At 43.7% G+C, this 24,454-nt stretch overlaps 1 long non-coding RNA gene across 1 annotated transcript; it reads left to right on the forward strand.

Annotated features, from left to right (window-relative positions):
- Positions 1–849: 849 nt before the first annotated feature.
- Positions 850–9,051, forward strand: LOC129205308 (uncharacterized). The gene is made up of 3 exons (XR_008576685.1): positions 850–967; positions 2,787–4,002; positions 5,935–9,051. It is a non-coding gene; the product is annotated as an uncharacterized LOC129205308 (long non-coding RNA).
- Positions 9,052–24,454: the final 15,403 nt, after the last annotated feature.

Raw genomic sequence — 24,454 nt, forward strand, 5'->3', positions numbered from 1 at the left:
CCGACTGTAATGTTACCAGCTGGATTGTGACGGATGGTTGTGGCAGTGCCCATAAGGGAAAGCATTGAGGCAGTAATTTGTCACACAGGTCACTTGAATATCCTTAATAAGAAGCTTCTAGCACATGATTAAGAAAGAAGAAAGTAGCAGTACAATTGGTTCTTTATATTCAACAGATGTTTCCCAAACTCAGTAGTAAATTCTTAATGCACCATGAGCTAATCTTCCCTGGAGTAACATCCTCTGCTATCTCAGAATAGTTATGATTATTACTATTACATAAATACATAGGTATGCCAGGGATCAAGGGTTCATTGTTTCAAGGTGTGCAGTATATAGAGCAAGAGGAGCCACCCGATAGGAAGAGATTCATCCTAAATGGAAAGACAGATGAATCGAAGCATTGCAGTATGCTTGAGTCATATATGATCTCGTTGGCCTTTGCTTAACAGGCCTTACTCTGAGATACAGCTTTCACTTTGCCCCGCTTTCAAATTCTTGAAAAATTCTTTTAGAAGAAATTAGGCAGAGGTTAATAGTAGCTTTACTTTGAAATCTGCTTATGCTTTACATAACATAAAAGCCTGCCTGTCTAGGTTAGACGTCTGCTTAGTTCTGTGCCACCTTGTATGAGCATAATGAGTAAGACTCAGTCTTAAACAACGGGTCAACTGAATTCTAGTTAATCCATTTCCTTCCACTCACAGAAAGAGGGGGGGTGGGAGCGGGAAGAAATCGGTGCAGAATAGAATGACACTCAAATGGCAAACTTCTCATGTAATGTCACAGAGTTCAAACAGAGGTAAGGTTAGCCTGTTCATCCACAGTCTCTCCTTTGGAATAGGAAAAGGCTGTACTTGATCCCAAAGGAGAGAGTTCACTTCAGCTCATTGGGAACGCTACTGTAGCCAGCAGACAGCATCTGGCAGATCTTCTAGCAGCTACCAGGAACACTTCAGCTCTTCAAGTGAGTGCAGCCAGCCATGACGGTCTGTAGAGATGATTCCTGGGTGCTGGGGGTTTTTTCCCTACAGCCCTTCTTTCAACAGCTGGGAAAACTTCCATGGATTTGAGACCTTCCATGGATTTTAGCTCAAAATTAGTCAGCCTGGGTTTTGCCAGCATGCGGTTCTGCTGGCTGCGCTCGCATGCTGCTCTGACGCTGCCTGCTACTGAGGTAAAACACCCTACTCCTCTGAGATCAAATGAGGTGCCAAGCAAACACAGCCATAGAGGTTTTGGTACCACAACTACCTCTTTCAGAGCCAGCCCGGGTCCCTTGGCACAGCGCCACATCATGTATGTATGTGTTTGCAGCCCAAAATGTATTCGCTTGCATAGCTGCCAAACTGCATGACATAGTCAAACCAAGCTAGTTCCCTGCTTTCACTTCTAGTTCACTGTCGTTATTGTCGCTTTTCAGATTTGTGTCTGGTCTTAGAGGAGTATCTGCAGCTCTATTTCCCGCAGAGAAAATGCTAGTTTGAATTCTTCTCACTAAAGAAAGATCTAAAGCATCACTGAGTCAAGGGTTTTCTACCCCAAATGCAGCAGACTTCAGGTGGGGTCCTAAATCTGCTTATGTTGTATTTTCTTTCTACTTTAACCACACTGCTATTACTTCCCTTGTAACATTTCTTGGCCCTTGGTAGCACTTGAGAAAAGTTCTGGTTTAGTACTGTACATGGCTGTCATTAATGTGCCAATGGCTCTGTCTTCCATATCACTGAGGATGCTGAGAAAGATGCGTGGAGATGTTCCCCTCTTTTCGTATTTCAAATTCATATTTATTCTTACTCTGTTTACAGTGTTTAGGGGGATCTTAGTTTGCATGACCTGGCTCATATCTGAGACCATTTGAATCAATTTTGAGAGGAATCTGTGTGTAAAATATCTTCTATAATCCAACCCTATATCTGATGCTTCCTTTTCGTTTGCTGGTGGTATGTCTAAAATGAAACAAACAGCAGCAATATCAGCAACTGAAATTAACCAAAGATTTGTGCTTTAGAGACCCAGGCGGTAGATTACTCTTACTTCTGTTATCCTCTGTATGCCTATAGATTTTTTTAGTTTTCACCTCTCAGAATTTGTTCCTTTTCATTTTATTGGCAATAGATGCTGCCATTACTGCCACAGAGCAGAGCTCAGCAATTTTTCAAGGATGCTTTACTATATTGCATTTTCTGTCCCACGATGGAAGTCAAATGTGTTGGCAGAAATTTAGCAGAACCCAAGAGATGCTTCCTCCTGAAGAAATAAGATGCAGCCAGACACTTTAGCAAAGGTGGTGGTCCAGCTCTGGCTGAGTTCAGTGCTCAGTGGGCACCAGGACCTACTGCCTTTCCTTGAGGTTTCCATAGGTGCTGTAGTTCCCAGTGCCCTGCACATGATTCAGCATTTGTCAATGTGAGATGTTTGGTATCTCAGTGCGGTGGGATGGCCATGGCTGGCAGCCAAACTCCCACCAGCTGCTCCCTCCCTCCCTCCCCTCAGCAGGAAGCGGGGAGAGAGAATAGGAAGAATAGGAATGAGAAAGCTTATGTGTTGGGATGAGGACAAGGAGATCACTTCCGGTTATTATCACGGGCAAAACAGGCTAGACTTGAGGAAAGTTAACTTAATATATTGCCAGTTGCTATATATGTATTTAATTACTGATCTGGGTATTGGAAAGCAAAAAGACAAAAACACTCAGAGAAAAGACCTTTCCTTCCCCCTTTTCCAGGCTCAATTTTACCCCTTAACTCTCAACTCCTCTCTTCCTCCCCTTGTTATCACCACAGGTACATACAACCCATCCCTTCAGCGAGGGAACAGGGAGTGGTCTTACCACCAGCACCTCGCAGCTCCTCTCTGCTGCTCCCTTCTTGTCATGCTCCTCCGCTCCGGTGCGGGTCCTCCCCAGGCTGCGGTGAATATCGCTTTCCCAAATCATCGGCTAATGCAGGATTCGGTACTCCAAACACCGTGGGTCGAGTCTCCTAGAAGCGGCGGTCCTGCACCCCGCGCTGGGTGCCGCGCAGAGCAGTAGTGTCAGGAGGAGACCCGAGGATGCCCAGTGACTGGGGAGCCTGCACTGGCCCTTGTCTCGGGGTTCATGGTTGAGTGTGAAGGTGCTCAGCACATTCCAGGATTAGGCTATCAATAATAAACCATTTTAAATATCTCAAAAGCAGTGCTGTGATGACAACCCAAGTAATTAATTGCATTACTTTTAATAGACCTTTCAAATAGTGCCAAGTCAGTGACATCTGCTGCAATGTGGAAATACCTTCAGGGAAGAACATTTTTAATATGGTGATACCTCAAAAGGCAGACCGTAGATAGGCTGAAAATGGCCATGCAGGAGATAAAATGTTTTACCAGACTGTTAAGCTCTCCTGCTTATTGCTCAGCCAAAAAAATGACTATTCACCCATTTACTGGTGGATGATTTAATTAGGACCTACTTCTAAAACCACAAAATCCGGCTAAGATGCACTCTGCACTTCTTGGAGAGGCCCATGTTCTCCTGCACCTTATTTCTGGTTGGTATCAGTATTACTATTGCTCATTTTAGCATAGTTATCTTTGATATCCAATGGTGAATCAAATCCAGGGGAGGCCTCATCCTCAGCTGATGCAAACAGGCTTGCCCCAGAGCAATTAAGAGCACTGATTAACAGCAGCAGAGTATGTGGAGCTGGAGTTTTCATACAAACACAAATTCGTTTGCTGCTCTGGTTCTCTTGGGGAAAAATGCAAAATATGTTATTAAAACAGAGTTTGTTTATTGACCTTCTCTAATTTCTGTGTTCGTAAAATAATCTTGTTTATTAACAAGTCATCTTTAGCTGAGATGCACTCTGTTTTCCTGAAACATTTTGTGCAGAATTCATGAATTGAAGCTGGACAAGCTGAATACCAGGGAATTAATTTCAGAGGATATGATCTCATAATCTCACTAACTATTCATCTCTGAAGATGGATAGATTCTGGCTGGCAGCTGCAACCCTGGAGGTAAGTGCATCCATATATTCGAAGGAAATAGAACCTTTTTAAAAAAAGATATTTACTATTACATCTTTCACGTTTGTGTCAAGTCTCAGGGTTTGGATTAAAGGCCAGGCTCGTTCTTGTTTTAGTGCTTGTACCTGGCCCACTCCTATTCAGTGGAGTTCATGCAGAAATAAATAGTGACCTAACTTTATGGTCTTGCTCCAGTGAATCTCAGGAGGACTGGCAGAAATGCAGCTTTCTAGGGTCTCTCTTCAAGCCTTCACGACTCTCCCCGCACAGAGAACTGTGTGCTGCAGCGGCAGCGCAGAGCTGGTGGAGTTGGCTTTACGTCTCGAAGTAGTGGACTCGCGTGCGCGTAGGGTTTTTTCTGGAGCCAGCCCGCAGTCCCTGCGTGCCGTGCGTGTAGCAATAGTGAATCACGGGTCCCACAGTGCTGCTGAAATGGAGCGAGAGGGACAGCGTGCCGTGCCGTGCCATGCCAGGTAGAATTTTCTTATTGTTTAAAAATGTCACCACAGAGAAAACAGTGGAAAAGGTGCCTAAAAGCAGCATGGAAGCAGAGGCGGATTTTCAGTGGGTCTTTGTTATCTCTGTGGCATGGAAATAGAGAGCTGGCAGTGACTGGAAATCTCCAAGGTAATTTCCAAGATTCGCTGATAGCTTACACAGAAATTGGGCAAATAATTTTACAGAAGAGTACTTCCCAGTTAATTCCTCTTCTCTGTATGCTGCTTCCTCAGTAAATGACTGGTTTATTGCCAAAATTTACTTATTTGGCTGCATGATTTGTACGATCTTCCTTTACACATTATGTGCCTAAATTTCAGAGATTTCCAGAGGACTCGTGATTTCCCCTGACATTAGCTAAACCTGCTGGAGTTCAACATCTGAAAAAGGAGGCTTGCTGTGTTCTTTAGAGCAGCAAGTGGAAAAACCCAGCCTCTGGCGTGTAAGTCCAGGGCCAAAGTTAGGCCACATCAGCTCTGATGCAGTTAAGCATTTAGGTAGGTGAGTAGGCAAGGTCACTACTTTGATTCCTGGGGGCTGTTCTCATGTTTAACTTGAAACATGTCTATCTGCTTTGCTGAGCTGCAGCCAACGTCCCAGAAACTCGGGTGAAATGAGCACTTCCATGCTGACAGGGTCTGCTATGGGTGGGGGTTGCATAATGCAGCACCCAAAGAAGCTGGTGCTGGTTTTCTTGCCAGGAAGGAGGAAAAAGGATGAAGGAAGGAAGGAAAATTGAAGTTTGAAATTGAAGACTGACTGGGTTTTTTTTCTCTTGCTTGGACTTTTGTTCTGGAAGCTGCAGATCAACATTGTCACCTCAGCTGGGTCATGACCTTGTGATGAGATAATCTGATATGAATGAACCTATGGCTAAGCCAAATAATCCTCTGCTTGAGGAAAACTTGTCTCTATTCGGTGGTGTAGTAGTAGGCCATGTTTTACTAAGTTGAGTAGATGTAGTCACCTTGCTCTGTGCTCACTGCCATGTGAGTGATCCCACCATGTAACATATCCAAAGTTATGATAAGCTAAGTGGGAACAAAAGTACTTTTATGATGTGGTGAGGAAACAACATTTAAAAAATGTGAGCCACCTTGAAATGCTGATCCTCTGCTGAAGCGTTTTGTGCGTTGCAAATCACAACTGCATTTTCAAAACCGGGAGAAGGAAGTTGAGCACCAGAAGAAGACTTGCAGGAAGGGCTGTGCCAGACACTGAATGTTAGTGTTCTCATCTCACGGGTACACCATGAGTGAGAAGTGTTGCCTGAGATTACAGGATGAAATTCAATAGGTATTAAAAAAAAGAAAGAGATAATTAAACCCCCTTTTCCATGAGCTTTCACCTGATACCAACTTCTTTATGTGAGCCCAGCACTTCTTGCGTGTTGGTGCTGAAATGCTGCAATTGTCCTTATAACAGATTAACGGGTGAAGAACAACAAGGGTGAGCCATCGCATTAACTTGTGAGGAGACTGTTGGTGCATCTGTCAGAGGTCAGTGAGCATTAGACTCTACAACAGCAAAGGCCACAGACTGGTAAGAGGACTGTCTTCTCCTTTGCCTTCTGATTGCCCACCAGGTTAACTGAATATGCTTAAAGATTTTTGGTACTGGTCACTACTTTGTTGAACCCGACAAGTACTTTCCCATCCTGGTTGTAGAAGACTGAAAGATAGAGAGCCCTTGTGTGAGCTGCAGGCATGATTTCAATGAATGTTTCCATTTATTTTCCCTTTGGCAGCTGTGGGCCTATGGGTTGTTCTGTAACTTATTTAATAGACCCAAGTATTAAAATATTTCCTGAAAAAAACCTCCACCTAGTATAAAGTAGATTTGAGTAAAATTGCACAAGCTGGGTTTTGTAAGGGGTTATTTCAGTGCCCGTTGGAATCCATAGAAACGTTTCAACTGATTTTGGTGACTACTGATAAGATGAAGTAGGCTGTTTCATGGAAAACCTGGAGGAGAATGGTGATGATGCTATATTAAGACTGTGAACAAAAGCCATTACTCTCACTAGCATCAGTAAATGGGGAAAAAGATTTTTTTTCTTAGTCTTTCTTACAGAGAAAGAATATAAAGGTTAGGAAGACAGACAGGCACTAGAGCAAAGAGATGTATGAGAATGAGTCAGAGCTTTCAGCAGGACCCGAATCTGGCTAGGGTTTTCATCTTTGTGCACAAAATGAATACAGCGTACAGAACAGCTAGTGAAATCAAGACTTATATGCAAAATAACCGAAGTGGGTGAATTTGGTATGTATGATGGCTTAATTTTTCAATCTGCAGAATAAAATGTGACAAAATTCCAAAGAAACGCAGTCATCCTTGTTTCAGTACTAAGTGCTCTGTGGGAGTTGCAGCACTGATTAAGTTATAGCCTGTGGATTTCAAGGGCCCTTTTTCGAGTGTGACAGTCAGAGTTGTTGATAACGAGGTTAAACTTCACATGGAAACCGGGTGATTCAAGGAAGCTGAACGACAGTGCTGCTTTCTGTGCCGTGCCCTGCTCAAAGGTCAGCTGGAATAGGTGGACCTAGGAGAAGCAGCAAGTGAGAAGGCAGTTTTTCCTTGCTCTGGTACAGAGCAGGAAAGCAAACTTTGTCCTCTTCAGTTTTTCCACAGTGTTACCGCTTTGGCGAGGAAGGTACATAGAAATCTGCTGGGTTTTATTGGTAACATGCAAGGTTTTATTGATGGTTTTTGCTGATGTGGACTCTCTGTGCAGCAAGCTCCACATCTTTCCAGAACCACAGTAAAGTCAGGAAGCTCTATACAAGTGTGGAAGTGTCCTATGCAGAGATCTCTGTCACTGTAGGCTTTTAGTCACTGCATGACATAAGGATTATTTGCTGCACAACAAGCAGTTTTGTGTTTGAACGTGTTTCAACAATATGACAGACTTAAAAAAAAATTGCTCCCAACTTTAATTGAAAAGGTAATTGCTAAGAAGAAAAGAATGGGACTACTGCTTTTCTTATGTGTTACCTACTTAGTTGGCACACCTCCAAAATCAGCTGATAGAGAGATAAATCTGCATTTTTGGAGAAAGCTGTAGGTAATCCAAATCATGTACTTGGCTATGCACTCCCACTCCACTCAAATTCCTTTCTGAAGTGATGAACATACAAGGAACTTGAATACACTGTGGAGGAATAAATGCTACAATAATTTAAAAGGGGGAAGAAAACCCACAAAGCATGCTGAGTTGCTATTTTCCAACTTGTGAGTTAGATTTTTTTTTTTTTCTGAAGCTATTGCATTGGTTTCTACTCTTCCATTCTTTTCTCTGCCTGTTGAAGGATGAAATGAGCCCTGGTGAAAAGAGAAGTCTATGGCTTTAAGTCCTATTTTGTGGATTGAAGTGGGTCTTAATTTCTGCTTAGATTTTTGCCAACCATCCCCCAAGCAAGTTTCATTCATTAAAAAAAATACAGCTTTATTTCTCCATTTGCATATTAAGTTTAGGTAATGTTCAGTCCCAACTACTACTGTTTAGCTCAATGAAGAAAAGTTTTGTTTGTCATTAACGCCCACAACTCGATCAGTGTTTGTGGATATATCATCTTTTATTTCCCCTTCAGCTTCATTTTAGCTCACCCATATTAGATGCGTGATTTTGCCATTTCCCTTGTTAAATTCTTGTTTTCTAATGAGCCCTGTGGTGTATGCATGTGACATAGCAGGATGGAGTTGCCAGGCACAGTCTTATGGGAAAAAAAAAAAAAAATCCCTGCCTTTCTGTTAACCAGTATGATGTCTTTCAGACAGATCTTTAAGTATTTTTTCTAAATTCTTCCTTGAGTAACTTTTGTAGGCAGTGAAGAAAAGTCAGTGGAGAAAGGATCAATTCTGAGAGGCAGAAAATTCCAGGTAGGCAGGGGGGACTATCTGCCGTCAATGGGCTGAGGACACTCTGCTGAAAAGTACACAACCGCACATCAATACTCAAATATTGTTTCAGTTTCTTCCTAATTCTCTAGTCCAGAAGCTACTCCCCAACAGCTCAAGGCCAAAAAAGTGGAATGCAGTTTGTAGCCAAGACCAAAGAGAAACTAAAGGGTCTTTTCTGCAGGAAAATGAAATGCCGTGTGTTTCCCTCCCTAAGTATAAATAATTATCTCTGTGACCCCAGTTGCGTGATCCCGTGTCAGTGATATAAATAGTACTTCCCAACAGAAGTGACGAGATGCTAACTTTCTGGGGAATGGAGGTAGGCAGGTCTCTAAGACGGAGAGGAGGGACACTTGAGTAGCGCTGACAAAAGCTGGCTTCCAAAATTCACGTTAGCAGTCTTTTCATCTGCAGAGGCTTGTTTTTTCTGAAGGAGGCTTTGAAACGTATCATTACAGTAAGTGTAGGGCTCTAACGGTGGTGCTGAGCTGATAATCCTGGAAACCACAGCTCTCAGCTTACCCAAAAAAACGAGCACGGGGCAAGCAGCAGAAGTGGACGCTTCCCCACTGAGGCCCCTCCCGGGAGGGGAGAGCATAGCTGCGTCCCTGTTCCCGGCGGGCGCTTTGCCTGCCGAGCTGCTAGTAATAGAGTATTGACTCACTGCCACTCGAAATATCTCACATACTGATGTTGCCCAGAACCCAAAGTGTATTACCTCTGCATTAATTGAAATGTAGCTTTCAGCAGCCCTTATAAACGTGCTCGACCGTAGTGTGAAAGCATTTGTTTCCAGCGGAGATCCTGATAACTAGTGAGATTCAGGAGCGGTGACTGACCTTTGATCATCGGCTTTCAGCTTGGCTTGCTGCCTTGCTGGGAGGAGGAAGGGAAAGTTCTTCCTTATAAAAGCCAACTTCATGTCAGTGCCTCCTGTTAACATTTCGTTTGTTTAGCTAAAACCACGCAGCTTTGAAGCTCCCTTTGTACCGAATTGCCTAGCTCCTTTTCCCAATGATACTCGTAGCTCAGAAGTTATGTCTTCATATTTAATCTGTATGTGACTTCCATTTTGATGGGTATTGCGGCTGCCGCATTTCTAAGTTTGCCCGTCTCCTAGCTTTCCCCTCGCTTCACCTCAAAAACTGCCTTGGGATTTTCCTCAAGGCTGCCAAAGTCAACTTCACCTCTTCCTTGGAACCTCCTTACCCCCACCGTTTAGGGACAAAAACCTCTTTCTTCTTGGATGCTGCCCAAGCGCTGCTCCGGCTGCGCTCCCCCGAGGGCTGGAGGGGTAAGCGCCAGTGGCCCTGCATGCTGCTGTGTGCTTCTGCACTCCTCGGACTCGGGAGAGAACCGGGGCTCTCGCGCTTGCGGCTCCTTCAGCATTCGTTCCCGTTCGTGTCTGTCTGTCGTCCCCCCCGTCCCGTCCCCCCCCCCCCCGGTGCTTTTTCTAATCGTTCTTCGTGGCAGGAGGGTCAACTGACACCTGTTCAAATCTAGGTTTTAGATTGCTGTCTGCTATATGACCTGGTTCCTCCTGTGACTTTGGAGTAATTTATGCAATCTGAGCTTGACTCCATGCTTTTCTCTGAAATTACTCTGATTTGCCCTTATTACACAAAACCACCTTGCCCCATGTCACTGGTAATGTAGTTCATTATTAGTGGGAACAATAGCAGATAAGGATCTTTGGCTTCCACCACACCCAAAACTAAAGCAAAAATGAAAACTTACTCACACCTGGTAAGGCAAGCTTAAAAAAGGAAATGCAGGAGGGGGAGCAAGGAGGTCACAATATTTAAAAGAAATGTAAATTGAACACACGAAACAAATGCACCTGAAGATGAAAGCTAAATCTGCAATGGCAGCTGCCCACTTTGAACTGTGCTTTTTCATGGTGCACTGCACCATTACACGGTAGGTTAAATAACCACAGGGTAAGGTCAATGGCCCGCTCAGGCATGTGCTAATTTCACACTATGCCATTGTTAATGGGCAAGATTTAATGGAAATTACCCTTGTTGGTATCTAGTCTCCTAAACAAATTTTAGATCATTTTGATCTGCCTTGTTAGAGGATCAGTTCATTGTTTCTGGCAATTTTCTTGTTGGAAAATTAGTCTCATCTTTAAATACTGAGATGTGTGCTGTTATTCCTGTTGGTGTTCTCCTCCTCTGCTTTAGTTTCGTGTTTGACAAGGTCCATACAAGTGCACGTGCAGAAAAGGGGGAAGGAGTAAATCTGTCAGTGGGTTGAACTCAGTTCTGGGTCGAGTTTAGAAATGTAACTGTTTTCCCTTTTTGCAAATATTTTTCCTATCTCCCTTAATGGTATATTTTGAATCTGCTTTGTTGTAACAGGTTTCTTTGGAAATCATATAGATTCATCATATAGAACCACTGTTACATAGTTTCCTAGAGAGCGCCAAATTTTGATCTGATGTGAACTAATACAATTCTATTGGCTTTAGCACTGCTGCTTGATTTTTTTTTTATTTTTTTTTAATAGTAGCATACCCAAGGGATAATTTGCATTGTACTTATGAGAAGAGACCACCTGCCTGGGAATCTCACTGCCTTTGTGGTGCTCTGGATTTTGCAACCTGCCTTGGTTGTGAGTATTCCCATTAACAATCTGCCTGAATGTTCATTAGGAAACATGAGGGCAAACACCTTCACCACGTGCCCATTGTTACCTCTGGAGATTTGATGTGTCGCAGCAATAGTAACCAAACCGTGAAGCCAGAAGGGCCTGATTCTCAAAAAGGGAAAATTGAAGGAGGACATTCGAATTCTGGATGTAGAAGCATGTAAGTAATAGGTCAGTGTGCCCGTCAGAATCTGAACAGCGTATTTGTGTATGATGGTGAATCCACATTTTAAATTGGGCTCACATTAACATTGCTCAGTAGCCCATGAGTTCTATTGGTCCGAAACCCAGCCATGCGCCATCCTTGCATAAGTGGAGTTTCTGAGCGGAGCCTGGGGTCTGGCCTGGGTTTTGATGGCTTAAGTTATGGTGAAGCTCTGGACTGAGAACCTCTTCTTTTTCAGTAGGTAAGCACATTTTTAAGGTCTGCAGCAAGAGAGCATTTAACGAGCCTCTGCTGGAATGAGCACCAACAGATTGAAAATTGCAAAGTGCAGTGTAATTGAATCTGATCTCTGGCTTTTACAGACTGTAGTAATTGGAAATTGCCTTTCTTTTAAATATATGTCATTCCTAGGATGGCTCCTTCTTGAAACTATGATCTGATCATTTTTAAAGACATAATAATGTGAAGTAAGAAGCGGTATACAGTCCCCTTGGTACTGGTGGAGAATGGCAAAGTAGAGACTTTGGGATACTTCCTGCTGTGTCATTGGTATTAAACTAAGTCCTACACAGTAATTAACAGCTTAGCAAATATGAACTCAGTCCTTGAATAGCCACGGCCTGGAGCCCAAATATCAGTGCTCTGTTCCAGGTCAAAGCAGATGACCTACAGAAGGGCTGAGTGGAAGCAGTCCTGGCTTGCACTCGGCAGCAGGATGCAGAGCGCCGCCGCGAGCGCCCCTGGGACCGTCCGACGGGGGAGCCCCCAGGCGCGCCGCTGCCCTGGCTCCACACGCCTTCGGTCGCAGCCTTTGCCTCAACACCGTCCTGCCCAGGGGCTAAGCAGTTCTGTGCATAATCCGGGGGGGTCTAGAATTTTTCTTCAGCTATGGAAATACAATGATTTCCCTATTTTTTTGTTTCTATGTGTCTAGGAGATCTAAAGGTAAGGTTTGAACTTAAGGAAATAAAGTAAAACAGATGAAGACTAGACCTGAACGCTGCCTTCTGTAATGTTTTGTAGACTTGCTGCTTAGGGCTCACACTCTTTTCTCCTATGTCCCTTTTTTGTCCAATAGCTTTTTTCTTTTTTTTTTTTTTTGACATGCGGTGTCCAACGTTTATGACAGATGCATTAGTTTCCTAGGAATTGATTAAAAATCGTACAGAAAGCCACAAACACATTTGAGGCAAGCCTTAGAGCTCCACCTACTTAGCTTTAACAGGAAGAAGGTTAAGAGCCGATTTGCTTAGTGTAAAGCACCCTAATGGTAAGACTGTACTGGTCACCAAAAAATGATTGAATGGCTCCAGAGAATGTGTGGAGATTGGTGAAGAATGTCTCAGCCATCTGGAACCTGAGGCTAAGCAAACTCAAACCATAAATTTGGCTTGTACTTTGAATGGGTGGTATATTGCTAAGAAAAACCTCCAAAGGAGTGACTCTTCATATCCTCTTTAAGACAAGACTGAATAACTTTTTCAGAAGACACATTTTAGCCGGGTATTTAGTTAAATAGATGGTTATTTGGTTCTATATGGGGTTACTGAGTGAAATTTAAAGGGTGGTAATACATAGGAGAATAGAATGGGTGATTGTAATGGTCCTTTCTTGCCTTAAACTCCGTGAATCTGTAACAGACCAATTTCTCACCTGCATGTGCCAAATGAGTGGGTACTCTAAACTGGGTCTAGGTCTAAGCCAACAGCCATGCATTCTAGAAAATTCAGGATATGATTGAGGGTAGAAATTTCTGAGGACCTATCTCCACATCTACCTACCTTTGCCATGGGGGAAGGAAACATTTGCAAGTATTCTTAGACAATGCTGCAAGTAAAAGTTTACTATCACCTTCTCCTTGTCCTTAAAACAGTTGTTTTGTTGTCATTCTTGTTGATGAGGAGGACATACCACCACTTCTGCTGTTGTTGTACATAGAGACTAGTAGGAAATATCCTGATGATCAGGTGTTTTGGAGGGTCATCATGGAAGAGCCTGACCAGCACCTACTCTTCCAAAGGCTGAGCCTCTCTTGTAGTTTCCAAGCAGTTCAAAGCTGCCATCCACCTGCTCTGTCTGCCAGTCAAGACGATCATGTTCTCAACTTTCTGTTTCATGGGCAGGGAACTACATGAGAATCTGGACTGTGAAGACAATTATTACCTGCAACCACATGCTGCCAAGATGTGGTTACAAGCTGGGTTTCAGTTTCACATTTCTTATTCACTGTAACTATTTGGACTGAATATGGCATTTTGCTCAATATTTTTCCTTCATGAAATCCATCTGCTGGTATCTTCTTACTTAAAAAAACATATTTTGCATGCAAGTTCCCCAAATAGCCAATGCTTCCCCGACTCCCGCCATTTTAAGGAAACACAGCTTGAGTAGCCATGCACGCTGAGCAGTGGTGTCTGGAAGAGCTGGAATGTATTACTGCGATCATAAGGAACGAGGTGGGGTTGGGTACGTATTGCCCGTTGCTTCCACTATTTCAGCTGGAGTTCGCCTTGCAGACCTCTAGCAGTTGGGTGACTTAAACAAGCCACCTGAAATTAGAAACCACTTTTAAATTGAGGCCTTAATAAACACTGTATAAATAACATTAGTATGAGGGATTAAAGGAAGAGCATTGAAGGAATTTAAGGGCATGGGGTTGGTGGTTCTCCTTATGATGCTCCTTCGAATCTGTGACCCAATCCCACTGTTTACCCTGCAGTATTACTTACTCTGCTGTGCCAAGGCAGTTGTCTGTTTTGGAAGAGGTAACGGTTTCACATATGTACCATATTTTAAGAATGATTGACTGGCTTCAAGGAATCAGAGTTTTAGTTACACCTAGGTAATTCTGCTAACTAATAAATACACTTAGCACTAACTTCTTTGTGGCTATTCAGAAATATCTGCCCACACCATCTGAAGGATTCCTTATGCATTTAACTTACTTTTTTCCATGTTAGTGCTGGGATCCTCTGTTCTCTGGTAAAGGTAGAAGTGGGATTGTTCCTCTTTCCAGGACACGACATGCTGCCTGCACATTTCTACCTCTGAATTCACAGCCGGACTTCACCCAAAAGGTACTGACATAAATGATTTAATTTTGTGTTTTGAAGGTTCCCTCTGGTCATATAAAATAGATTCCATTTGAAAGTGTTTTTCTTAATCAATCTTTCTATTAGCATTTAAGCCATAAAGTTGTGCTGAATGCACTTGGATCGAGCATACCCTTCCAAGTAAGTTTTGTGTTGAGCTCCTTAAACCAGATCTGTTTAACAAATGTTCAATGAACATGTGCTCTGCTGCTCCTGTGGTAGTGCAGTGTTGGAATATTTCTGCAGAAAGGCATACTGCAAGCAGTTTGGACCTGAGAAGTGGTTAGCAATGTGTGGAACACAAGTCAGGGGCTCTGCTGTGAATTCCTCAACGAATCTGTTATGTGATCCTGAGGAAGTCGCGTTGCCTGTCCATTCCTGCTTCTTCCCCGCGCCTCATCTGCTGACAGTACTCTACTTAACGTGTTTCCTCTGAAAGATAGTAAATATAGCATTTTAGGGTCCAAAACTGTAAATTTTTCATCTCATTTTATACTGATACCATTCCAGTTGGATTAGATAAGACATATAAAGAAGAATTTGGTCTTCACCTGTTGGTATCACATATCCTGAACCACGCTTACAAAGGTGTTATCTCATCTCCTGCACAAACAAGCCACAGACATATAGCCTCAGGAGGGTATTTGCTCAACAGTGTGGTTTTGAAAATCCAGCTCACCGTGTGCAGGCATTGTGTTAAATATGTCTTGTTCAGAAGTATTGAGCACCTTCAGGTTGCCAATTATAAATTCCCATGAGACTATAAAATGTTGCATTTTACAGAAAAAACCCACCACAAAACTCAAACATTTGATGCTGATACCACACACTGAAGTATTTCTTAGTCGGCCACTGACCAATTCTGCTTTGCAAGTTTATTTAAAAGTACTGTTTATTTATAACTTCCGTTTGTCTGCATGGTAGGAGCTAATAGTTTCATTTTGACTGACTACACCATACACCTTGTGCTGCAAAGCAGTAACGGTTTGAGTTGATAAAATTTCTCTCAAAACAATTCCACTGAGTGCAACTTTAAAAATTGCATGTCGAATGATTTAAAAACCACAAAAGTATGTTTTTCCTCAAGTTTAATTACAGAAATCTTTCCTAATAATATATAGAGATTCTGCTATCTATGCACTATATGTGTGTATATTTACATCAAGCGTTAATGGAAAACGCCATCTTCATTGTGTAACGTGACAAGAAATATGGTCACCACTACGTGTATGACAGTAGGCTGTGCAGTGGAGGCAGTGCATTGGTAGCTGCCGCAGCTTTCCCTGTAAATCTGAGGTGGCATGCACTGTATAAGTCTTATAGCTAGATACTCGATGCAGGCTCTACCACAGAGAGCACAAAGAGCTTATGCTACAAAATGTATTTTACAGAGATCTCCATGGGGAAGGAAGCATCTAAATAGCTTAGTAGCTCTGGAATCAACTATATGGTAAATCTGAGATTTTTCAAATGGTTCTGTATTTGCTTCCTTTTGAAAATGTGGCCGGATGACGCCTGCGCCCATCTTTCAGACACACAACTATTCTGTTGAGCATTGCTGATCATCCGGAAGACATCCAAAAGCAGAGGTCCCACTTCGCTAGGCTCCACCATGCCACAGCCATTGAGGGACTCTTCTGGCTGTGATACCTCCCATCTTCCGATCGATGCCGTTCCACTAAGCGAAAAGGAATACAATATTCATAGGGAGGAAGAGAGAAAGCAAGGAGCTATGTCTCTATTTCTCAATGATGCAAGCAGGAATGCAGACATCTGGATTTTGGTCCCCAATCTCCTTTTCAATATGCTACATGTGACCCAGCATCTAACAGAGAATAGGAAATCTCTTTTCAGATCTCACATCCCATATTTAGAAATTAGCACCAAGTCCTGTTTCTGTGCCAAGCAGCTCCTGGCTGGCTGAAGCAGCTATCTCGCTACTCCCACCTGTGGATCTTGTATTATGAAACTAGGTACAGATTTCTTTAAATGTCTCTTTAAATGAAAAAAGCAATCTGCTGGGTCTCCTAGAAAGATTTTGATAGGTCAAATGTAATGTTCCACGTAGGATTTGGCCGAGACACATAAACTACTGTCTGCAAAGTAGTGAAAGCTTTGGGGCCTTAAAATGACCGTTAAGTAGTATCTATAAACCTTTATTTTTGTCTCTCATAAACATCCGTGCATGCTGCTGCTATCGTTTAGCAGCACCGTTGAGCACCGTCTCCGAAATTTCACTGTTGCATCACCTCAACTCATCCGCAACTGCAGATTAAACACGAAGGAAAGCAAAGCTTCCTCTCCGTTTTCCGCAGCTCCTATACTACAAGCGTTACAAGGACAAAACAAACGCGGGGAGCAGGAAGGTGTCAGCAGTAAGGATAGCTGTAAGCCTGTTTTCTTTGTGCATTTTACTAGAGATCTCCTGCTGCACTGAAGCCTGCGTGAGGCTCAGTAACAGCCTCCTCTGTGGTGCCCTAGCCACGGCTCATCATTTGCTGCACATCTAGCACTAAAGGCTGGACCCTGCGTCATTACCCAGCATCTTAACCTTGCTCTGCCCTTCTACCCAACAACAGCTGCTTTGTTTCCTTTCGCTAACGGTCAGACATCACAAATTCCTTCGCTCTAAAGCCATTAAAACAGAACCAGCACCACCCCAAGTGGTTTCAGAACTAACTGATTTAGATGCTGGAGTCTGCTGCAAGGCCAAAAATAACTCCCCGTTTCTGTCTCCTTCATTGGTGAAAGTAGGAGGGAAAGTGGCCAATGACAGAGACACAAATCCCCCGTAGGCATCGGAGACAAATCTATTTCGTGGCAGGAAAAAAAATAATGCTCTCGAAAAATGTTTCTTTGCTCAGGCCAATAGATACAGAACTGCTGCGTGCAATTTTGCTGAACCGATGGTATCACTTGAATGGCTCACGGACTACATAAAATGCCTTACATAATTGTATTTTTAAACACTGTCCCCAGCTGTGCCGATGCACATAAAAGCTGTGTTTACAATGGACTCTGCACATGTAATTATTTTGTGGCACTAGCTCTGTGCATTTCCTTGATAGATGCTCCGCGGTGCATAAAATTGTAGCTTTTATCATAGATTCTTGAATATATTCTTTGGCTGTTTCGGCTTTAAATACTTTGTTGTCCTAGCATGGGTGAACAGGCCTGATGCCTGGAAGGGCTAAATTATAGCATCTGAGGGAACACCTTTAAGTCCTCTGGGAGCAGCAGCAGAGGGGGAACACGATGAGCGCCAAAGTCGAGGCGCCTGGGCCGCGGGGAGCACCAAGCAGCAGAGCTGGCGGCTCCTCCATGAGCAGCGGTTTCCCGTGCTGCTCCTCGGGATGGAGCAACGGCTCCGCTCCCACGCGGCCTGCACGCGTTCATCCCGGCCTCATTCACGCTGCGCCGAGCCGGCCGCTCTGCAGCACGGGGAGGCTGGGCAGTGCCTTACGCCTGCGGGAGCGAAGGGGCCGGAGGCTGCCGGTGCAGAGTCAAACAGAACGTGGCCTGGACTGTGGGGATCAAAGGGCAGCTGTGATTTATCTTCCATTCTGTCTGTATACAGGGAGCGAGCTCCCAGCATTTCAGTGAGCTCTCCCTTGTCTGTTCTCCATCCAGTTGTGGAATACCTAACATTGCTTTATGCTAGCGCGGTAGTTGATGTGTAGGACCCAGCGAAGAGGACAGTGGGATATTTATCTTAGATCTGTTCCAGTATTCTTGAGTATTAATATCACTGTGAAAACCTAGATGCTGGAAGGATTGGTACATAACGCAGTCCAAGAGCTCTGCCTGCCAAGCAATAACACTTGGAAATAAATAAAGACAAAAAGTAATACAAAATCCTGAACAACAGCTTCAAAATGATGGAAAAGCAGCATCATGGGTAGCTACTTTTTTTTTTTTTTTTTTTTTTTTTACTATTGCTGCAAAGAACTGGCAGGCTTTTCTTGTCAATAAGCAAAATGGTTTGGCATTTTACCTCTCATCCCTGGCTAGCCTTAGATAGGAGACTCCACAAACGAAATGCGGATTTTCTTGTGAGCCAGTTTTTAATGGCAGGTGTGTGGTTGGAAGTCAGGTCTGCTTTCTGGTAGCAGATAGCTTGAATTCCTTTGTTATCATTCCTTGCCCTTTTCAGTCCTGTGTTCGGTCGCGGAAGCTGGAAGCCTATGCTTCCTGAAGGACAGTTGCACCATGTAAAGTAGTAACTGGTCGAATGCCAATAGTGACCAAATTATTCCACAGCAAATGGCCCAACTGTTGGTAAACCAAGTTTTCCACCCTTGCATGAATATAGTCTTCTCCCATCATGGAAACTGTTCAGCTATGGATGTCCTTAGCATTCCCTCTGTTTGGCATGTGAAGTTTACATACCAGCTTCTAAGCTGTTGATGCATTTTGCACCAAAGGGTCAGGCAATGGAAGAACAATCTTCGGAGTGGAAAAAATGTGGAACTGCAAAAGTTTATTGTATGTTCGTTTGCATAGCCTGCCTTTCAGATAAACCGCATCCCTGTAAGTACACTGGTATTTGAAAATGAGTCCTTGGATAACCTGCACAGAAGCTGAACCACTGGAGGTGCTACTTCAGAAAAGCAGACGAAGGTACCAGAAGCAGTACAGGGGAAACACTTCTGGAGTGAGCACCCCTTATATTGTTTATATACATGTTCATCCTGTTTCTGGATCACAAGTTGTTATTTTATTAAGAGATAACGTGGTTTGTACACAGGAAAAAAGGGTACCTTTCTCACTGGGTAAGACGTACTTCTTACTCAAGTATGTGAGTATTATTTTCTAAAAGGGCTTATTTCCTTCTACTGCCCTACACTAGAAAGCCCTGCTGAGAATCTCTCAGCCATCTAGGCCAAAATATGTTTTTCAAATATGTGATCATCTTATACAAATCAGCATAATTCCATGTGCTTTGATATAGCTACGACTTAGCCAGCGGAGGATCTAACTCCTTGGTATTTTATGTAACACAGATAAACCCAAAAATTTGTGATCAGAGAAGAAATATTTCTAGGTATAACATGCTTGCATCGTTACTCTTCCACATTAGTTGCAGTCCCTTGCTGCAGCCACTTGTGCAAGACTTTTGTGTTTATCTTTACGATACGTGGAGATAAGACTCGTCTGTCTTTGCAAAATGTTAGTGTTGCATACAGATGAGAATAAGAAACTACACTGAAGTCAGTACAAATTTTGCAGTTCAACAGGAACAACAGTCCTCTTAACACTACAGTTTGAACCCTGACCTTTGCCTTTTTGTGTCTCTAAGACACCAGAAGCTTCTGTTTCCAAAAGTAAAATAAAGTTTTGAGAAGTCAAAGTTCAGTGTAAATGATGTCATGGCTATAGGGGTTGAGGTGTCATCTTTGTTGTAGTAAGTCCTTCTTGAAAACGTCCGATAAAGCCAGAAAGAAAATGGGACTTATTTTACAGATTTTTGGAGCACTATAATTTCATTCTTGCTACATTATTATCTGTGAGAAGCTTTTTCTTTTTTAATTCCATAAAGCTCTATCAATATATTATCTGAGCAGCTAAGTACTCAGATTATGTAAGTTGAACATAATAGGATGTCTGTAAAACTTCGCTGCTTACAGCCTTGGAAATTTCTACGTTGCTCTTCTATGGTGAGTCAGCTGCGGATCTCCCATATGATCTAGGGGAACGCGTGGTGGGGTGGGATTTCCATCCTTCGAAGGAGGGTAGCGTGGTGCTCAGGTATGACCTCAGCTGCAGCCTTGCTCTCCTCCCACATCCCCTGGACTTCTCCGGGAAATCTGTAACTGCAGATCAGCGGATGCTCGCTGTAGTTCCTGTCACGCATTTCAGTTCTGTCCTTCTAGGAATGTTTACCTTATGTTTTCAAAGCAATCCACCTTTTGATTTGCACGGCAGGAGAATTTGCCTGTTGTACCAGATAACAACCTCAACATGTACTTTCACAGTCTGTTTTTTCTAGAGGATATTTTTGGCCCATAAGCGATGTTTTAAGAATAATTTTACCAGTACTATTTTTATTATATGTATAGCTTCACAGTGCATTACTAATCATACGGCCAAGCATAGTACATGCAGCTACATGGCAAGGTTTACTTCCCAGTAGGAAAGAGAAAAATGCATTTTGAATAGATGTGTACTGAGAGGGGGAAAAAAGCATTCAAATTAGCAAGGCTTAGGACCTTTATTTCTTCTCTTGGTTCTCCCTTGGTTTTGAATAAGGTTCAGCATCGTCTCCCTTGGAATCTCACTGCAATAATGTGGGCTCAGAGCAGCTGTTTTTACTTTGCCTTGCTGATGACAGTCAGGAGATAAAATGCAGAGGAGTAAATTCTGCCTGGCTGCTACAGGTTGCGTCACACAACCACTGGTAGGTCTCTGAGAAGTGTTACTGATAGCTAGATTTTATCTTGGTAGGGGTAAGAGCTCATGAAATGGAATGGCTCAAGGAATGACTTATGAAAGCTTTATGATGAAACTTCTGTCTAAGCCATGTCAGCTGTGACCAAAAATTATCATCAGAGGGTTATCTGGCAGTCTAGGGTGAGTGAGCAGGTGCCCTGAGTCCAGCTTGTTGTAGAGATGTATCTTTAGTGTAAAATCCACTAACTCAGTTTGTATCAATTAACGTCAGCGAGGAAACCCACAAATGGTGATGTGGCATGGTGGTGAACTGCGCTCTTACCCCTCAAGTGGCTTCTCCGATTTAGAGCTGGGCCATTAATGAGGCAGAAGATATTGCCGTTACTTTTTGTTTTTCTCTTTTGTAGATAAATCATTCCAGTCAGATGTATACACACAGCTGTGTTTTGTGTGTTCCCGCAGAAACGCAGACTCCAGTTCTCTCAGGAACAGTCCCAGCCACTCAACTGGGACCACATTATCAATACAGGCGTCATAATATTTAAGTGGGCCTCCTATGCAAATGTCATGGGGAGTCCCCCTGCGTGACTAATTTACGACTCTACCAAAATATCCTTCCTCGGCTCCTTGATCCTAGTCCCTGGGATTTACAATGCCTTTACGGGTATCTTTGCTTTTCTTGTGACACCAGTAGCTCCTGTACAATCCCAAATCATTAGTTACGCGCTTCAGTCAATGTGGAGGCTTCACCTAGTGCATTGACTTAGTAGCGCTCGGTAAAATCACCTACTGCCGCCTTATGCCAACGATCACGTCCTGTTTTCCGTAACGCAACGTCCAATTTCCCCGTTTCTGCCATAAAGCATTATTGCCCCTGAAGAAGAACAAACTCCACCTTTTGGGCAGGGTTGCAAACGAGGCAGGATGCGCTCAAGGCACGGGGAGGGGTAGAAAGGGAACGTTTGCCAGCTTTGCTCTGGGCAAGGTGGGAATTGGGGAAGACAGAGCTTTAGCCTTGGCTCCGATAACGGTTTTCTGTGTGTCCTTTGTAAGCTCTTTCATGTTTCCACCTCATTTTGCCCAAACCTAAAATGGAGTTGAAAATCGTCACTTCTCTAACACCTCCCCCTCCCCACACACACACACACAGAGTTGTGAGAAGGTTTAATGTTTATCTCAGAGGCTTCGAACAGTATCATACAGCCAGAGTATGTATATGGGCATTCAGACCCCAGAATGAGCTTTATAAAATCATCAGTAAAGAAAATGGCATTGATATTAATCATAAATTTGGGATTGGAACAGAATACGTGGTTAACAAACCTTCAAAACAAGCTTTGTTTCATTGGCTTGAGCTGCTTTATACTTCTGTTTGTGTATGTGGAAGTGATGTTCAGTCTTTTTAAATGAGTCACAGGACTGGAAGAACAAAAATATTTGATGGTAACATATAGCAGCAAAACAATTACTCTTTTCATTCTGACAGGCATGATAACCAGAATAGCTAGTTAGAGCTAGAGGTCTGGGCTGATAGTTTCTTCCCATGTATCAGGGATTTTAGATCTGCTTGCAAGACAGTGAAACAGAACTGAAATGTCGTAACAATAAAAGACAACACTAGATCAAACAATAAAATCAAGCATGCCCGTTAGGATACAACTATTTACACTTGTGAAGGCTCTCCTGGTCAGTGAGTCCACGCAGTATTCTCACACAGCGCAGCCTCCTCTAGCAGCTTTCTGTACCTTTATCCAGAGGAGACTCCTTTCCACCCTGCTTGCTGCATTGCACCACTGATTTAGTGAAGACATCATCCTCATAAGGATGCTCTTCTAACTCACCTCTGAAATCCGCTTGCTTTTCTCCTCTGACAATTAGGTTTAAATGTGCTGCAGCAAAGTACTCATCCTTAGCAGTCGTATGGCTTTTTAAGTGATAAACTGCATTAGCAAATTCCTTATTAGATAATCTATCAAATGAGGTCATACATAATTTTAGCAGTCTCATCTTGATTTATAGCATGATCGCAGCAAATTACGCATACACAACCCAGCGTGCTGGCTGTCAAAGTCAGGTATTTTTACTCTGCTAAAAAAGCTATTTCCAGGCCAGCCCAGTGGCGTACAGGTAGCGCTTTGCATCGCCACAGTTTGCCCAGTTTGCGTCACAACCCTCAAGCTCACCCCTCGCCTCTCGTTAGGACCGACCAGAGTTTGAGGCAGTTCTCTAAATCCTCGCTTCGTACCTCCTAACGATAACCCTTAATGGTGTTTATCCTGACAGGTTTTCCTTACTCCCCTTATGTGGGGGCACAGGCGTGCTAAAAGGGTAAGCTTAGGCATGGGGAACCTGGGTCTGCGGGGTGCTGGTCTGCTCCCTGCCTCCCTTCTGTGTTCCCAAGGGGATGAAAAGCTCGTTGGCGTGAATCACCAGGCAGCGTTGCGCACGACTCTGACAGAGCCGGCTTCCCGGCCCAGGCTGCTCGGGCCGGTAGAGGCTCGGTCGCCTGCACCCACGGGCGCTGGAGGAGGCAATGCTGCCTCTCCTACGGCCATCTGCATCGGGAAACCGTGCCACCTGCCTCGCTACAAGCAGGAGTGACAAAATTCAGGGAAAATGGGGAAGGAGCTTCAGGAACAAATGCTGTTTCTGAACTGCACTTCACTACCGATGCTGCACTTCTGCTCGCTGCACCCGGCGTCCAGCCCCCACGCTGCAGGTAAATTGCTCCTGGGACCCAGAAGGGACGTGATTCCTATCCCCCAGCTTCAAACAACTTCTGCAAATGTTTCACCCGTGGAAATTTATCTGTAACTACCATAGGGGGGAGCTGCAATAAATTATCTAGTCTTGCCTTTCTCTTTGCCTGCTCTCACCTCACATTGATATTTCTAGGGGCTGAGCTGTGTGAAGTGGTGAGAGTACATGTCATCTGCATGCCTCTGAATAAGTTATGTCTCTCCCCCTGGACTTATGGCCAAACCCTGTCGACGAAGGACAAAGCAGGATGGAAAAAGATGTGTTCCTCGGCATTCCAGGTATCTGCCCCTAAACCGTAAAGCAAAAATTAAAGGAAAATCTGAATAAAAATCTCCCCAGGAGATATAAGATCAGAGAGGCCTAACTATTGCTGCATGAAAACTTCTTGAAATGCTTAATTACAAAGGCCTCCACATTGCAAGAATATTCCTGGAGCGAGAAACTGGAAGAAATCAAAGTCATTTATCAAAATGAGTAAGCAAAGGGCATGCTTGCAGCGCATGGCACTGCTGTTATGCACACCCTAGGGTAATTTTGCCTAATCCTACTGAATGAGGTTTTTCATGCATATATATATGCGTGTGTATGCATATCTGTCATGAGTAAAATCTATTGTATCCTCAGTTGACAAGCTGTGTGTGGCAGACTGCAGCAGGGCTTGGGGAAATAAATGCATGACCCAGACTAAGAGTAGAGTATAGGACTTCCATCCAGAGCCCATCAGCCAAAATAGCAATTGCACCTCCTCCCCACACCGCTACCAACGCCCGTCTGGGGTCCCTCTTCTCTCCCTTCCTTTTCCCCCTGCCAGGGGTGGCTGAAGATACAGCAGAGAGGATGATAAGGGGCTTGTTTCTTTGGGGTGCAAATATAGGGTGAAAATTGGGCGAGCAAAAGAGAGCCTGGGTCGTGCCAGCCCCGCAGTGAGGCCATGCCGCAGGATGGAGAGGAGCAAGCGGGCAGGGCGGGTGAGCTTGCTGCAGAA

The sequence above is a fragment of the Grus americana genome, chromosome 3 (genome assembly GCF_028858705.1).
Source record: "Grus americana isolate bGruAme1 chromosome 3, bGruAme1.mat, whole genome shotgun sequence".
Classification (NCBI taxonomy): domain Eukaryota; kingdom Metazoa; phylum Chordata; class Aves; order Gruiformes; family Gruidae; genus Grus; species Grus americana.